The following is a 17522-nucleotide window of genomic DNA, read 5'->3' on the forward strand; positions in this document are numbered from 1 at the left end:
CCAAGTGGATGCCAGTGTTTTAACAAAGTCAGCAAAATCAGCAGGTAGAAGATCAGGGAGATAGGGGCAGGGTGGACTGTGACTTCTTTTTAATTTTATGTGTGTTTTAAAAGAAAAATTACAATCTTTCCACACATGGCCCCATTGATCATTAGTGTCAGAAGTGTGCTACAAACCAAGGCTGGATGTTTTTGGATAAGTCTGTGCAAGGAACAGGAGCTCAGAGGGCTAGGAAAAAAAGTGGGAAACATTGTAGGAGCTCACATGTATTTTCTGGTGGAAGCTTAAAAGAACTTCTTTCACAGAAGTTTCCACATAACTCCTCATTTGATAAATGTTTCTTCCTTGGACACAATTCTTGTGCCACCTCTGGTTTTGAGGCTGGGGCACGTCTGCAGGCTGTGTGTGTGTGTGTTTGTGAAAGCTCTTTACTCTTTCCTCCTATACGATTGGGAAATGTCCGAGTGTACTTTGATTTGCATTCTTTCTTCTCAGTCTTTCTTCCCATCCCAATTTTCAGCTCCCTTTCATCCTAAAAAAATTAAGTAATTATTGGTTTGTTTGGGTGTGGGGGTATTTTTGTTTTTTGGAGCAAAGATGTCTTTTTCATCTGCATCCTCTTTGCTGCCTCCCCTGGGCAGGTCACCCCCTGATGCCACCAGAACCCGCCGGGGCGTAGAGGGACCCCATGGCCAGGGAGGGACTCTGGGGGTCCCTTGTCACCCCTGAGGCACTCAGGGCCATGCCACACGCAGAGTGCCTGCATCAGGAGCCACAAGGCAGACAGCAAAGAGCCCACAAAGCAGAGGCACAGGGTTCTGCTGCCAAAGCCCTGCAGCGCTGGCTCAGCCATCCGTCTGCCCACTGCCCTGCCACAGAACCAGAACCACAGAACCCCAACCCAACCCCATCCCGTGGCTCCCAGGGGGGCTGCGTTGGCAAGGACAGTGTCTTCCCATCCTCTCCCAGTGATGGTGTGGAACATGTGTGGTAAACCAGTATGGACCACGAGCCATGGCAATGCTGGACAAGCCACAGCCCCTCCTGGGTTACCAGAGTCGCTCCCCTCCTGCATCCCTGATGTTCTGTTGCATGTTTGGTTGTAGCCCTCATGTCTCACAGGGGGAGTGTCAGGCATAGCTGTTCTTAGGGTCTTTTGGCCCAAAACTTAGTCTGGTGAGCAGCAACAAAGTGGCTGGAGCTGTCTGAATACACCCTGCAGGTGTGAGGCATGGCTGCAGGTGAGGGCACGTCAGCGCCAGGCTGTGTTCTGGGGAAAACTTAATGGACAATAATAGAAGAAAGTGACTTAGATTTTTCATACTGTGTGGGAGCTGGAGTGAATGGAAGGCTGAGGCCAAACAGTGGTCACCCTCAAGCTCTCCAAACCTCCTGTGTGTGACGTGTCTGGGGCCCTTTTCACGAGCAGTCCCCTGCAGATGAGGGGAAGCCCCATTTTTGAAAGGATGTGGCAGGTTTTCCCTGCTCTTTTACAGAATGTTTACAGAATGTTCAGGTTGGAAGAGACCTCCAAGATCATCCAGTCCAACCTTTGACCAACACCATAATCAAACTACTAAACCATGTCCTTAAGAACCAGGTCCAAACACCTTTTCAGTGCTTCCAGGGGTGGTGACTTCACCACTGTCCTGGGCCACTCCAATGCCTGACAACCCTCTCAGCATATGTTTCCTAAGTGTTTCCTAAAGTGTTTCCTAAGATGTTTCTTCTTGCTTTCCCAAAGCCCCTTGCTTTGAAACCTGTCCCTCATGCAGTTCTCAGTGAGGACCATCCCACTAATGAGGACTTGCCCAGGAGGTTGGGACAATGTGATCCCCTGGTGAAAGAGTAGGACTGAAGTTCACAAAAAGTGTTGCTTTCAAAATGTGGCTAAGTCCATGGGAAGCAGGAGAGCCTGCCACAGACAGCAGTTTCCCTCTCTATGAATTATCCCAGGAGAAGATGAGTGCCCCTTGCTTCTCCCAGCCCCTGCCAGTCCACAAGAAGCACGATGTGGGGATGGGGTGCATGGCTGTGACTGGATTGCAGTCACTGCAGACTCGAGCTGTGTCTGGAAAGGGAGCACTTCCCAATTCCTTGAGCTGGAAGACTGGAGAGTCTGTGTCCTCTGGTGATGCAAACCCTGGCTCTGACAAGCTGGGTGGTCTCAGTGGAGACTCTTAACCTCTGGACACTTCTGCTTCCTCCACGTCTAAAACGGGGACAGTAATAATTAACTGTGTCACAGAGGTACTGTGCTTTCATGGCCACAGAGTGCTTTGAAGGGGTAAAGTACTTAGCAGTGCTGAAGCTTTTCAGATGCAGCTGTATTTCATTGTGTGCATAACAGAGGGTGATGTATTGGTTTAAAAAACATATTTGAAACTCTTGATAATTAGGAAGCTGGGCAATGGCAATTAATGCTTTCAGACACGGTGTTACTGCTCTCCTCCAAACTATAGCTCATTTAAAATGCTAACCCTATAATTTATTAGCAATATTTAATACCTCAGTGACCAAAAAAAATTTAGTGTTTTATTACCACTGATTAACATACGTTTGATGTTCTGCCCAGCGTTACACAATCCAAAACAAATTACTCTCAGGAAGCTGGATATTATATAAATACAGAAAAGCAATAAATAATGCATCGGAGAAACATTTTTCTGTGGGTTCTAACATGCCACAGAATCTCTTCAAATGACTCTAGACTTCTTAGGCAATTTCTCAGTCCTCCTGGAGCATATGCACCACAGAACACACTTCACACTCTGCAGCTACTCCCCTTGCCTCTGATACCCCACGTTATTCATGCCCTACCAGAGGAAACCTGGAATTGCTTGGTCAGTGTGTCTTCTGGTGTTAGAGTTGTCTTAATAAGCTGCAGATGTGTGAGGAACAGAATGCCTCTTCCATATTTTAGGGTGCTTCTTTCCCTCCATCTGGCATGAAGAAGAAAAATTTTACAAATGCATTTTTTTTTTGTTCTCCTGAGCCCGTTTAAGGCATACCATGGATAAGAGTAGGTGGTGAGGAGAGGGAGAGCTCATTTATTTAGGGATTATGAGCTGGTTAGAATCATGTTTTTCTCAGTGAGGTTTGGTGGTGCAACTGTGATGGGGACCTACTGAAAATCACAGCATGTCTGGGTGGATCTTCATTGACCATTCCCAAAACTTCTCTGCAGATGGTGATGGTTTCAGGTAGATCCCAGGCAGGACTAAGAAATCTAAATGTGATGGGTTCAATATACAGTTTATACCTCTTCAACCTCACAGCTTATTTTTTCTGTCAATGCATGGTCAATTTTAAGTGGTCTTGTTGTGGGTTTTCATGGAATGGTTGTGTCCCAGGGAGGATGAATGTGCAACTTCAGATTATGAATTAATTAAGAAGGTAGAAATTTGCACCTCTGCTATGTGTACCTGCAATGTTTCTGTAGCTCCTGAGAGAGCAGCACTCACCCTCCTGTGAAATTACTACAGCCTGTTCCTCCTGGGGTCTTTATTACACCTCTTTTAAGACCAAAACCTACACTAAGACCTGGTAGGTGTGCTCAGAAAGGGCTCAGGTTCAGGTCTACCAAGTCCAGGCTTGGGCTTCCTCTTCCATTTTAGAGAGCCAGAAGGTGCAGCTTGTAGAAAATATTATTTTTGCTTTTGTTTAGAGTTGTCTTTTCACTGAGGGAAGGGAGATAAACTTTTCTCCCTGAGAAAAGTACCAAGATTTGTACAAAGGAGCCTTTACTGTGGCCCAGGTGGACACTGCCCAGACACAACAAAATGCTGCTTGCCATCCTCTGGGATTTACTGTTTGAATCAAGAGGGAATAAGGAGGGAAAAAAGAAAGATGAAACAATAAAATGATGAACTGTGCTGTAATCCAGCCCTGGCTCAAGCATGGTGAGCTGCTTAGTGACTCCTTTCCCACTTCTGCTCAGCCACACAGTTTTTAGAAAAAACATCAACATGTGCTGACTGCACACCCTCCCTTTTTATTAAAACTTCCTCTTTTAGCAGACATATTCTAGCAAGAGGATGCTCAGTCATTAGCCAGGTGGGGTCAATAATGGGTATTTTCTTTCAGAGGATGACTTAAAATTGGGTTAGGTCAAACAAAAACATACGTTTTCCTTATTTTGATGAAGCAGCAAGACGAGAAAAATTGTGTAATTGTCAACCTGGACAGTTTATTTCAGCTGCAAGCCAAAGGATTTATTTCAGTTTTGGACTATTTATCTGCCATTCCTCCTCTTGCACAGATCAACCTTTAAATGTCATCACACAAATGACAATTTTTAAAATATTTTTTTAAATGCCCCAAAATTTTATTTTCATTTTTGAAACAGAAGTGTGAAACTTGTCGATTTTTGTTCCCTGACTTTTGAATTAAACCCAATTTTTGAAGAATTTACTGATGGAAATGTTGCCTGTCCATTCATAAACCATCTGATAAACTTTCCAACACCTGACCCAACACCTGAGCAACTCCCTCTTCAAGAAGCTTCCTGGCAGATCACTACATGAGATCAGAAAATGCAGTTTTTGGAACCCTGCTACTGCCTACTTACTGCATATCTTAAAGTTTTTTTTTTCTTCCTTCATACTGTAGCTGTATAAAACAGAATTTTGTGCTGTCTCCAGGGAAAAGCAATAAATTTCTGTCTTGCAGTGACCTTGCTGTGTGTGAACTGGAGACCAAATGCTGCTCACCCAGGCCTCCAGTCTTCGTATGTAAAATCTGCTGCTTGCACAAATGCAGGGAATTTCAAGCTTTTCCAGTCCTGGAGGGAATTTTCTGAAGCTGAGACAAATTAGGAGGTTTTTCTGCAGGCAGTGCTAAGGTAGAGGACATTCAGCTCTTCCTCAAACTCACCCTTAGAATATCTGAGAGATTTTTCTCTGAAGGCTCTTGTTGTGAACATCTGCTAATTTCTCTTAGAAATATCAAGAATAAGGTTGTGAAAACACCAATTAAAAATTCACAAAGAATTGCTAGTGACTTGTTTAGCATTTGCTAAGGCAGATGAGAGATTTGGGCGCCAAAAGATAAAAGGATTTTGACACTGTGATTTATATGTTAAGAAGCCTCCCTCCTCCCCATTCTCTTAATTTTTTTTTTTTTTTTTTTTTTAACTCCCCTTAGTCCTACTGCCCTGCAGCACTGCTTTTTGAGAGAGGCTAAAGGAACTTTGTATTTTCTCATGAGTGCATGTCAGTGCCTGTTGCTTAATTCTGCATCTGGCTTAAGTGCATTCAGGTGACTCAGAACTTTGTGCTCAGTGTTTTTCTCTTTCTTCAGCTATCAACAAGAGCAATAGTATAAAAGCCTTTTTTTTTTTTTTTTTTTTTTTTTTTTTTTTTTTTTTTTTTTTTTTTTTATTTTTCTCCTAATATACTAACCTGGAAAGCTATGTGAGTAGCCCTGAAATAACAAATAATGAAATATTAGGCAAAATGGGGAGAGGAAATGAGATTTCCTTTTCATAACAGCCTGTGATGAATTAAGATCCCTGCTTCTGTTATCTGAATTTAAACTCATCCATGCAGACTGAGCAGACTGACAGTTTATACTGAACTAATTTCTTGTGCTCTCATCCCTCTGACATGGCACAAATCTTTTTGTTCTTTTCACTCCTGCTGCCTAAGACTAAGGTGCCCAAATTACAGGCTTTGGGCCATGAGAAACGGGCCCAGAAAATTCACTCAGCCACAGCTCTATCCTGGGATTTATGAAATGGAGCACCAGGGACAAACTGCAGGAGCTGTTGTCATTCTAGCAACCCACCCTGGTCTTCCTTTCCTGCAGGAAGAGTTGCTGCAACTTCTCTGTGTAAACTGCATGTACAATAACTTGTGAGAAGTTGTGCAGAGATGTTCCTACTCTATATGCCCTTTCTTTTTCTCTGGAGAGCCTTGATCTTCCTAAGATATTTCTGGCAGACATGAACTATCATTTACTCTTTTTCTCTCTGGTACTTTACTCCAAGGGTCCAGCTGAAGCCAGAATTTGCTGCTGTAGCCTAAGTATATAACACAAAACTGTCATCACCTGCTAAGACAATAACCATGGCAGGCCCTGGGTTTGTGGGACTTGAAAAGGCATCTCTGCAAGAAAAAAAATACACTACTAAGTTGACAAGAAATGTTGTTCTTCCCACTGTTGTAGGAAGCACCCATTAACACCAGTGTGTTCAAACAACAAAGCTGAGCTGAGCCTTCCTGGAAATTTGAACAGAACATTTCGTGACAATTTGGAAAGAAACATTTTTTTTCCTTGGCTCTCCCATCTCTACTTTGTTAGCTTGGTTGGATACCAGTGTCCTGCAGCTCAGAAGCATTCATTTACCAAGAGTACCTCAGTTACTGAACTAAGTTCCTAATTGAAGTTCAGGGGAAGAAATACTAAAGATCAGTGCTGATTTCAGTCACACTTCATGCTGGAAAGGTGTGTGTTTGGGCAGACAGTGGACACCAGTGTTATGCCCTCTCTCCTTTTCCCTTTCTAATCCCAAAGCTACTTTGTGCCCTGCTGCACCAGCCCCAGAGCTGCCTTTTCCTGTGCTCTGTGTGCTCCTGCTTCCTGCAGCTTTTTGGAATTCTGCATCACGTGCCCTAGGCTGGGAAAGTGACCAAGAAAAGTGTCAAATGAAATATGGGATTGGCATCGTGGGTGTATCCTAGACATCCAAGGTTCAGTAAGTACCCTGGAAAAGTGTCAGCTGTCTGTGCTGGGTATTTCTAGGCTTTTTTAACTACTGATGCTGTTGGCTACTGTCAGAGTCAGGCCACTGGTCAGATGTGGCGTGGCAGTATGTATGTGGCTGAGTAGCAGAATCAGGTAGAGTAACTTGCTAAAGGCTCTTCTAAAACTTGGTGCAAAACCAGGAATTGTGTCTGGCTTCTTATCTGGAACTGCCTGCTCCAAATGGTCCAAAGCCCTCTGCCAGGTGTGGTTTTTACTCTGGGATTCAATGCATGGGTTTGCCTTGGGATTCTACTTGCCCACGATGCTACTGCTCAAGAGGACCCCGGGCAAAGCTTCCCTGCCTCTGAGAGGCTAAAACACACTCAGATGTCTTTCTGTTTCAGTTATTCAGGGTAAAAGCTGTAAGTGGGTCACCTTTTACACATAATAGTGAAGAGGCTGCTGTTTGGTTTTGCACTTACAGGGATCTTACTGATGGTTTTCTTGCCATCCTCCACCCAAACAAGTCATGTGGGAAGTCACCTGGGAGGGCTGAAAGCAAACCAGGTCCTGACATTTTCTGTTCTGGGCATCTCTGAAGTACAAATGTAAACAGAAAGGGGTTCTCTTCAGAAAAGAGAAAAGAGGTTCTCTTCAGAAAAAAAGGGGTTTTTCTTCAGAAAGTGATGCCGGTGAGCAGACCAGCTTTGAACTGTCTGCCCATTTGTGAGAAGGCGTGACTGTCGATTCCAAATCTATCTTGGCAGTGTTGTTAAGGATGTATTTTATTGGGTGAACCTTATGCCATATCCTGTATATAACCCAGACACAGCTTTCCAGAAGCCTCTTCTTACAGGCAATGGGCTGCAGGCTATGTCATCTCCCAGGTGCATTGCTTCATGCTGATCTTATGAAATGCAGTGTCAAAGATGCTTGACACATCCCTGCATGCAAAAAAAAAAAAAAAAATCACCCCTGAATCCAAACAAATACCTATAAACAGTGGCAAAAAAAAAAAAAAAAAAAAAAAAAAAAAAAAAGTTAATTTGTCATCTGCAGCCCCAGTGCAATTACAGAGTAGAAGTCAGACAGTATGAAAATAATCCCAAAGTCTCCACCACCAGGGAATTTTGAGCTCAAGCCAAGTCTCCTTCCTGCGACCGCCGTTGTTTGTCTGTGTGCAAGTATAAGGCTGAGCTTTGTTAAAAGACCTTTTGGGACACAAACATGGTTTTGTTGAGTTGGTTTTTTTTTTCTATCCCCCACCATGCCCTTGTAAAATGCCATACTTCAGGAAGCTTAAGATACTATCTAGAATTGCCATCCTTCAGAGGAGTTTTGAAGGAAGAGTTTTTTATCCCTTTTTGTAGAGCAGGTAAATTCCACCTCATTTGGTTTCTAGTGCCACACAGAGTGCTCCTATCTGCCCTGTATTTTGTAGTCATTGTAGGCAGCATATTTCAAACCAGATCTTGCAGTGGGAAATGCAAGAAGACAGAATACCATTCATGTCATTTTTGCAGTAACTTCCAATACTTTTAACAGGGGCCTTCCTCAAGAAAGGCTTCCAGACTTGGTCTGGGATAAACTCTGTGGGCAGGACATCTGTATTCCCAGGGAGAATGAGGGGCTTGGGCAGGGCACTGATGTGTTTTCCTCTTCACATCAAAATGCTGCCTCATAACCCATTTAAGGAAAGAAACAGCACCACCCAGCACATAACCTTGGCTGAAAAGGCTCCTGCTCAGCTTTAAGAAGATGATTGAGTATGTTGGTACCAGACTTGTCTGAGTTAATATGGCAACCAGAAAGAGGTCAGGGGATGAGAAGAGGCTTTTTTCACTGAGTGCAAAGTAGCCTTTTGAAAAAGGATACTTCAGTAGGCTCTTTGTGACTCCCTGGGCTAAATCTTAGTCAACTAATCAACCTCAGAAAGGGGGTGAGCATCAGCAACAAAGCTCCCCGTTGATTTTTGGGTGCTTTATGCCAGTATATTCCATGTATCATGTAATAATTCACAGGGAGCTGGGTTTTTCTTCCCAGCAGCACGCTTTCGACACAAGGAACCATTTTCAGCCTCTTTGGCCACTCTTTTTTTTTTGTTTTTCCCCCCAAGCCACATATCTGTAAGCACCTACTTCACTTCTAAGAGTACAAAATAGATATGAGGGTGGATTTTGCCAAAGAGTCAAAATGGTCGTGTTATCCCCACTCATCAAGGAGGAAAGCCATTGTCACAGCCTGCAGAAGCTTTCCAAGCTCAGTGAAGTTGTAAAACAAATGTTTGCAAGAGGGCAGAGTTCTTCAGCTCAGCTCAGGACAGAACTGACAGTGAGCAGTCGGCAGGCTGCCCATATTTAATTACATATTTAATGACATTATCCTCTGCCTGCAGTGTACCACAGGCCTCTGGAGCCAATCCAGGGCCATATTTATCTTGTTTATATTTGCTTGTAATTCTTCCTGATTGATTGAAGTTTGGAGAAATCATTAGGTTGAAAATGCCACAGCTTTGGGAAGAGATGCATTAGACTCTCTGCCTTGGCTTTTAGGAGTTGCACTTTGTAAAGCTGCTGTGGAAGAAGAGGTGGAAGAGGTTCCTGTCACTTAAACCAACAAAGGCACTGTAGTTTTTTTTCCTTTAATCATCAGGTCTTGTTTTCATGTGGACTCAATAGATCTTGCTCAAAGTGTAGCTGATGTAAGAACAGAATCAGAGGTGTGTAGGCTCACAGATCCCAAGGGAATGATGGACTGATGGGGACAATTCAGACAGAGGGAATTCTTGTCCTTCTTGCTGCTCCTGAATCACTTCAAGAACTGTTAAACTGAGGGATTTCTGGTGACCACAGTGTTCAGATCACATTGGTTCCTTTGTGATGAAAACTGCAGGAATTTGGGAACAGATTCCTGCGCTGCTGAGTTACCTGTGTGGACAGGATGGGGCCAGGAGCTGGGAATGGTAACCTAAGAGGCTAAATTTTAGTGAGACCTGTAATACAGGGGGAAAAAGAAGAAAGAATTTTGGTTCTGAGTTGTAACTCCACAATAGTGGTTTGGAGTCTGCTTCCCAATGGGAATTTATTGGTCCTTCGTGGCTGACTCAGCAGAGAAATTCAAGACTGCATTTGCATTCATACTGAAGTCTTTTTTTGCTGAATATGGGGTCTCCAATGGCTCTGAGGGAGACTTAGGAGATCTAAGAGAGCCCAGACAAATATCTCAAGTTCTCAAATTCTCCACTGACAGGATTTTGAGGACCAAAAAGTCATTGTAGCCAGCAGAGCTGCACGTTTTGTCCTTGCTTCTTGGGCTTGGTACATCTGCACCTGCAGTAACAGGGTTGGGATTCAGTTTTGAATGGAGCATAAACCTGGAGACATGGTTGGACTATTGGGTACTGCTGCATGTGTATGCTGGTCAAGTACCTGCAACAACCCTTGTTGCTTGAGAAACCACATCCAAAGTCAGAGAGACACTTTTCAAACTCTACCTGGAGCTCACAGATGTTATACTGATGAAAATATTGTGAGCTGGATTGTTTCTTCCTTTTCTTCTGCTCTGTTTTCCCTCCTTTAATCTGCCATAGATTTGCACCAAAGGGCTGTTTTTATGCCCAGTTCTCCAGCTGGGATGACTGAAAATAAACAGAGGTCAACTGACTAATTCAAACCCAAACAATGCACCAGCCCTTCAGCTGGGGCTTTAGAATGAGTTTAATGATTTTTAACTCCTTGCTGAAGCTGTTGCTTTAAACTGTTCCCAACAGAATGGCTGTCAGGGCACTGAGGACAAGACCTGCCTGCTCCTTGGAGCTGAAACCATCACACACAAGTTACAGTAAGCCCAGGGAAAAGTGTTTGCACCAGTGTCTGGACAAGCATAGTTCACAAATCTGTGTGTATCTGTTATACAGCTTATGCAGGCATCAGCATTTTGGGGGAATGCTCCCTGCAATTAGTCAGCAAAAAAAAACCAAAAAGCCAAGTCTGTGTATGTGGTGAATGTGTGACTGATCCTTGAAAGTGAGGTGGTTAATTGGAGGAGATTGTGACAAATTCAGAAAGAAAATAGATCCTGCCTGATAAGCTGTTCTTTGAAACCACAAAGGGCTGTGATAGCAGCAAGGAGGCAGAACTAAAGCTGAGAGGTTCAGAGTGCTAGAGACCTGACTGAAGCAGATGCTATTTAAATTCAAGTTGTGAAAACCATTTTTCCCCTTTCCTCACCCACCCTCCAACCCTTCTGCAGGAGCCCAGGACTTCAGCTTTTTGCCATGCTCTTCCTAGGGTTCACTTCTACACATCTGGAAGGGATAAGGATGAATAAAATCATCTCCTCTTTGCCATGCTCCTTGTGTGGGGAGGGCTATTCCCTGCCTGGTCCTTGCAGTGAGTTCAGCATCCCAAGGGGGGTGAGAAGCAGCTCTCAGGCTGTGTTCTGAGAGGTTGGCCAAGCTGCCTGGGGAGACAGGAGCAATCCTTTACTAGGATTAGCAACTGTGAGGCCTTGGAAAGGAAAATGCCCCTACATGACTCCCACCAGAAGTTTGTGTCTAAGTGGCACAGCCTTGTCTGTAGCAGCTTGTCTGCTTTAGTTTTCTGTGGCTCGACAATAGAGTTTCCACTGTTTCCCTTGCAAGACTCAAAAGAAAGCAGGTCTTACAGACCAGATAACCCTTCCTTATTCATGTGGAATAATCCCACTAAGAAGTCATTCATGGGGAAAGCAAAGAGAAGCTGTCCCTAAAACAGCTTTCTGCATGTGTTTGAGCCAGTGGATTCCTGCCTCTACACTGTTGTGTTTGTGGAGCAGAACACAGAGGCTAGGAGCAGCCTGGGGGATGGGAATGTAATTTCTCAGCCATACAAGCAAAACACCACCAGAAGATCCCCTCCCTGTGTCTTTCTGGGTTCTGCTTGAATGGAGAAGTAGAGAAATGGGTCGTGGCATGACTGCTGTTTCCACAAACAAGGAACAGCATCCCCCACACATGACAAAGCCTTTAGCAGGTCTTCAGGCTGTGTGAGACTGTGAAGCCCTCTGTGCATGTTTTTAGGTGATATAATGATCTGTCAGAAGGAAACAACTTTAATTCCTCCATGTTTTCCACTCTTTTCTCCTAAAAGTGGAGAGGACGGTGACTCGTTAGGAACCACGAGCAAGAAAGAATTAATACACACCTTGCTGAACTTGGACTAACAGGCTGTGAATGCAATAATAATCCCAGGCTCTGGAAAAGAGGCCCCTGAAGAACTGAAAAACAGGTGTCTTGTCTTGATGCAGCAGTTCCAACTTGTCCTTTGGCAAGCTGCACATCAAGTGCAGTGGCCTTGAGAAGAGAAGGGGCTGCACTTGGCCCAGCTCTCTAGCTTTGAGCAAAGATGCTTTCATAGTGCAAAGGAATGCCAGGTAGATGATGTCAGGGATGAATCCCAAACCTGTTCCTGCTTGTGTTGCAGTCCTTCAGACAGATGGGTGTTGTGAAGAGTGAGGCATGGTTTGATAACTTGTCCAATGGGCCAGCTCCAGGGGGCTGTGTGCAATAGTCAGATGAGGAGTGACATGCAGAACAATGAGGAACCCCACAAGCCTCATCAGACAGTCTCCCTTAATAACAGCTTGAAAGGATTAAAGCTTTGGCTGGTTGCACCTTGCATTCAACCAGACCATGTGCTTGGAGACAGCACAGCATGATAGTGACAGGTCAAATTAGTGTGCTTTTGGTGAAGCTCTTAAAATTTCCAGAGCTGAAAGGAGATCTTAGGGTCAGATGTGACACTATCCAAAAGTCTGCTAAGCTTCATCTTTAAGGACGAGCAGAAATGGTTCCACTAGCTGTTTCTGAGGAAAGCAAAATCAACTCAGGCTTTCTCTAGATAAAGTCCAAAAGTGGTTTCCCAGATATCCATTGATATGGTGAGTGTGGGATTTGGATCAGGGTTGTTGGGGAGTTTTGGAAAGAAATACTATTTGAGCTTTAGGTTATGTCAAGGATGTTGGCAAGTGGGTGATTGGTAATGGCTGATACTGGTGTGGCTAAATTCCCAAAGTTTCAATGAATTTCTCAGTGACACCTGTGATGACAAAGTGTGCTTGCATAGGTTTCCAAAATCTGATTTTAACTTATACATCTTTGCATTCATTCAGTACAAAAGGCCTTTTCCTGGGTGACTCTGAAGTAAATTGCACTTTGGAAGGAGATATGAAAATTTCCTTCCATCTCCCTCTCATCTTTCATTCTCCAGAGGAGGCAATTCCTCAGCAACCTGCTGAAGCTTCATTGTCCAGGTGTATGATGCAGTTTGACAGGCAGCACAGGTGACAACAGCCTTGTTTGTGATAACATCTGATTTTGCTGTGAAACTGAAAGCTGTAGCCACTGACAAATGATGTAGTAGGCAAGAAACTTGCCTTCAACAAGGCTACAATTTCACTCTATTTCTACAGCTGTGATGACAAAGTGTGCTTGCATAGGTTTCCAAAACCTGATTTTAACTTATACATCTTTGCATTCATTCAGTACACAAGGTCTTTTCCTGGGTGACTCTGAAGTAAATTGCACTTTGGAAGGAGATATGAAAATTTCCTTCCATCTCCCTCTCATCTTTCATTCTCCAGAGGAGGCAATTCCTCAGCAACCTGCTGAAGCTTCATTGTCCAGGTGTATGATGCAGTTTGACAGGCAACACAGGTGACAACAGCCTTGTTTGTGATAACATCTGATTTTGTTGTGAAACTGAAAGCTGTAGGCACTGACAAATGATGTAGTAGGCAAGAAACTTGCCTTCAACAAGGCTACAATTTCACTCTATTTCTGCAGAGTGAGAACTATGAGGTTACAATGACAAATGTCATAGCCCCACAGAACTACAAAGGGAATAGTCTGGTTTTGATTGGGACTGTCTGTCTGGTTGGCTTCGAGATGATATAAAAGTCATGCCTAAGAATTCCATAATAAGGCTTGAAATCCTCTGTCTGTCCCAGAACTGTCATCTCCAGTTGCAGGAGGGCAGATTCATTTGTGTCCCTCAGAGCTTGCTGGCTGAGGACACCACTCACCTGGCAGTGTCTCCAGAAGCCTTCCTGCTTGTCCCTGTTCCTCAGCAGTTGTGATGATCCAAAATTTGGTAGCATATTTATGGAAAAGATTTCATGTGCTTGAAGCAGCAAGCAAACATAACTTTTTCAATGTCAGTACTAGGAGTTACAGCAGAGAATAACTGGGTGTCCTGCATTCTCCTGGCAGTTGTTAGAAGAAGAAAGAGGGGAAAGGAACAGGATACAATTTGATTTTTTTTTTCTTCTGTTGTAAACAAGAAGCAGGGGTGTATCAGCTAGATAGGCATTAATGCCACACAGAACTGGAAGTCTTATAGTGCATGCAAAGCCTAGATGTTCACCTGAGGGCAATGTGGAAAGACTTTGCACCAAAGAATTGATTATTGCTCCTTTGAAACTGGAGCAATTCAAGTGTGAGCCTGCTCAAAATGCCTGTTGGAAACTTCTATCCAGCTCGAAACATTTAGAGATAATTTGTCACATTGATCTTTGCCATCAAGAGCCAAAAGCTAGAGAGAGATGTTTTAACCTCTCACCTTCGAGAGGGAAGCCTAAGGGTGAGAAGGGAGCCACCAGGTTTAGTATTTTTCCCATAAATGAAAGAAGGACCTACTTACTGTGAGCTTCCCCCACAAAACTGGGATGGTGCAAAAGCAAGGAAACCTCTGCATGTAAAAGAGGTGAGGTGGCTTGGCACGGGACAATAATCCAGCAAATAGATGAGCACCAATCTGTTTACCTTCCAACAGTGAGAGAAGAGCCATGGAACAGAAGAAAAAAACCCTGTGAAAAGACCTGGTGGTGTGCAACATAACCATTTCTCCATCCTGATGAGTTGGTGCACAGAAAAAAGCGTGGGGGGTGATGCCGAGAGTGAAAATACAAGCAGATAAAGCACATATTTATTTATGCAGGAAGAGTAGGCCCCCAAAGCTACAAAGGAGGGTAATTGTTTAATTTAATGGGAAATTGTGGGAGAAAATGCTTATTGAGGTAAATTGCCACTGGGAGAACAAATTTAGATTTTTTTTTGTTTGTTTTTTGCTGGAGTGCCTTGCAAATCTGGCTGATGCTGAAATCCAGCTTTGGAGTCTGATATGAAAATATCAGACCTGACCTGAAACCTGACCTTAACTTGACCTGAAAGGAGAGTTACCAGACAATACCTAGAGCATCTGAATCATAGAATCATAGAATTGGCTGGGTTGGAAGGGACCTCAGAGATCATCAAGTCCAACCCTTGATCCACTCCCGCTGCAGTTCCCAGCCCATGGCACTGAGTGCCACATCCAGGCTCTTTTGAAATATCTCCAGGGATGGAGAATCCACCACTTCCCTGGGCAGCCCATTCCAATGGCTGATCACCCTCTCCATAAAGAAATTCTTTCTAATGTCCAACCTAAACCTCCCCTGGCACAACTTGAGACCTCTTGTGCCCTCTTGTCTTGCTGAGAGTTGCCTGGGAAAAGAGCCCAACCCCCCCCTGGCTCCTACCTCCTTTCAGGGAGTTGTAGAGAGTGATGAGGTCTCCCCTGAGCCTCCTCTTCTCCAGGCTGAACACCCCCAGCTCCCTCAGCCTCTCCTCATAGGATCTGTGCTGGATCCCTTCACCAGCCCAGTTGCCTCCTTTGGACCTGCTCCAGGACCTCGATATCCTTCCTGAGCTGAGGGGCCCAGAACTGGACACAGGACTCGAGGTGTGGCCTCCCCAGGGCTGAGCACAGGAAGAAAAGCCTTGGGGAAGCTTGTGTGCATTAGTTTTGGGTAGGGTGCTTTTGTTTCCTTTTACAACAGGACGTGACAGGCAGTACTGGTCTGTCAGGTGCTCAGATACCCTCAGAGTCATTTCTCCAGCTTTTCTCCCTGGTGCAATTCGCAAGTGGTCGGAGCAAATGGTGATGAGGTGGGGCAAACCTTTGCCTCTCCCCCAGGCCTGTGAGATTTTGATTTTAAAGGAAGATAAGTCAGGAAAGTTCCCAGTAGCAAACTGTAATGACTTCAACCAATGTCTAGTGGTGTTTGGTTATTCCAAGCACTATTATTTTCATCTGCTTAAAGGATGCAACAAATCCCCTAAAAATTATTACAGATGAGCATCCACCTTGATTAGTTCTTGGTAGGTGGGACTGCCCATTGTCACCCTCCTCCTCAACCACACAGCTCCCCCCAAGAAACAGCACAATATTCAGTCATTAATGCCCCAAGAAATATCTCAGATTACTCACACACGAAGGTACTTTCCATTTCAGTTTCCCTCAGGCAAATTAAAACAGTGACAAGAAGAGTTATAGGAGCCTTGCACCAGACACCAATTACGATTTGAGAGCTAAATGCCATAATTAATAAGATGTATACTTTAATCTAAAACAACTCAAATATGTGACTGGACAAAGAAAAAAGGTAAGGATAAGCTCTGTAATTATAATAAATTGTTGCACTGAGGAAGTGTGTACCTTTGAGGTATATTCTTTTATTCTGCAATTAACTTTCAAGTGTTTTGCTAAACACCCCCCCCCTTCCACACACAGGTACAGAAACTTTCCTGCAACCTGGTTTTCCCCAGCCCTCTGAATAAGTCTTTATTTCCCCACTTTTCCTCCTGTCTGTGGATGATACAGACATCCTCCTGTGTGCCAGGAGCTGCAGATGGCAGCTCTCTCCCTAGCCATGGACTTCACACAAATATTCCCTGAAGGCCCAGTTGTGCCTTCAGGAGTGGCAGCAGTGTTCACCCAGACTGCTGGCACAGAGCTGGAGCTGAGTGCTTTTAAAAATCCCATTGTAAACTTCTCTGGCATAAAGGAAGCATCAAAGAAACACAATTTCTCACTAATATATAACATGTATTTGTATACTTGGCTTTACTGTATGGTAAATAAAATCGTGCTCTGTCTATTTTTCCTTTAATATATTTTAAAAACAGCCAAATGCATCCTTTCAGGAGTCTTATATATATAGGAACCTCTGCTTTTGCCATATTCCTGCCATCTGCAATAGACTTTTAGGATGTATTAAAAATAAACCATCGTGAATCTCTCCAGGCTCTTGTTAAGAATGATAAGAGAGAATTCCTTTGCTTTTTAAGACAGAACAGTATCCTCTTCTAATTTAGAAAATTACATGCCAGAACCAGACAAGTGAAGGGGAAAAGAGAAGGAACTGTTAAGAGAGGAGCTTTGTGAGTATAAGATGAATGTGTCAAGGTTAAAGTATTTCTCTAATCCTGGAGTCAGGAAGGAAAGCTACAGCTAATAAAGTCCATCCGTGCATTTTTATTCACTTGCATGCACTTTACTAAAGGAAGAGTTACAGTCTGGAGACCAATTACAAATCACTTGTCTGATTCTTTTAATCCCTGTATTTCCATATCTGATCAAAATATTTTTTTTCCCCCTGCATCTAGGGACAGAAAAAAAGTCCTGAATTTCTGTGCAATGCATTGTTTTCTGTTACATGCAGCCTCATATTTTATTCTGATTATTTTCAGTTCCTCTGGCTATCAGTTTCTAGTGACTTCACAGGCATCTAGATTTGTGCTCACGTTTGTTTTTTGGTTTTTTTTTTTTTTGATGGTTTGACATAGTTTGGGAAAAACTGGGATAATAAAACTCAGTTTTACTAGAGAGCCCCTGCTTAAGATTTTTGTTTGGCAATCCCCACTGAAACCAGTGCCTGGAAACTGGAAGGACAAGTACATGCACAACAGGACTCAGTATTTCTGGTTGTGCAAATATCTTTCTGTTTTCAAAATACTGCAGTGTTTACTAAAATTT

Source organism: Heliangelus exortis, chromosome 4 (genome assembly GCF_036169615.1).
Source record: "Heliangelus exortis chromosome 4, bHelExo1.hap1, whole genome shotgun sequence".
NCBI lineage: Eukaryota > Metazoa > Chordata > Aves > Apodiformes > Trochilidae > Heliangelus > Heliangelus exortis.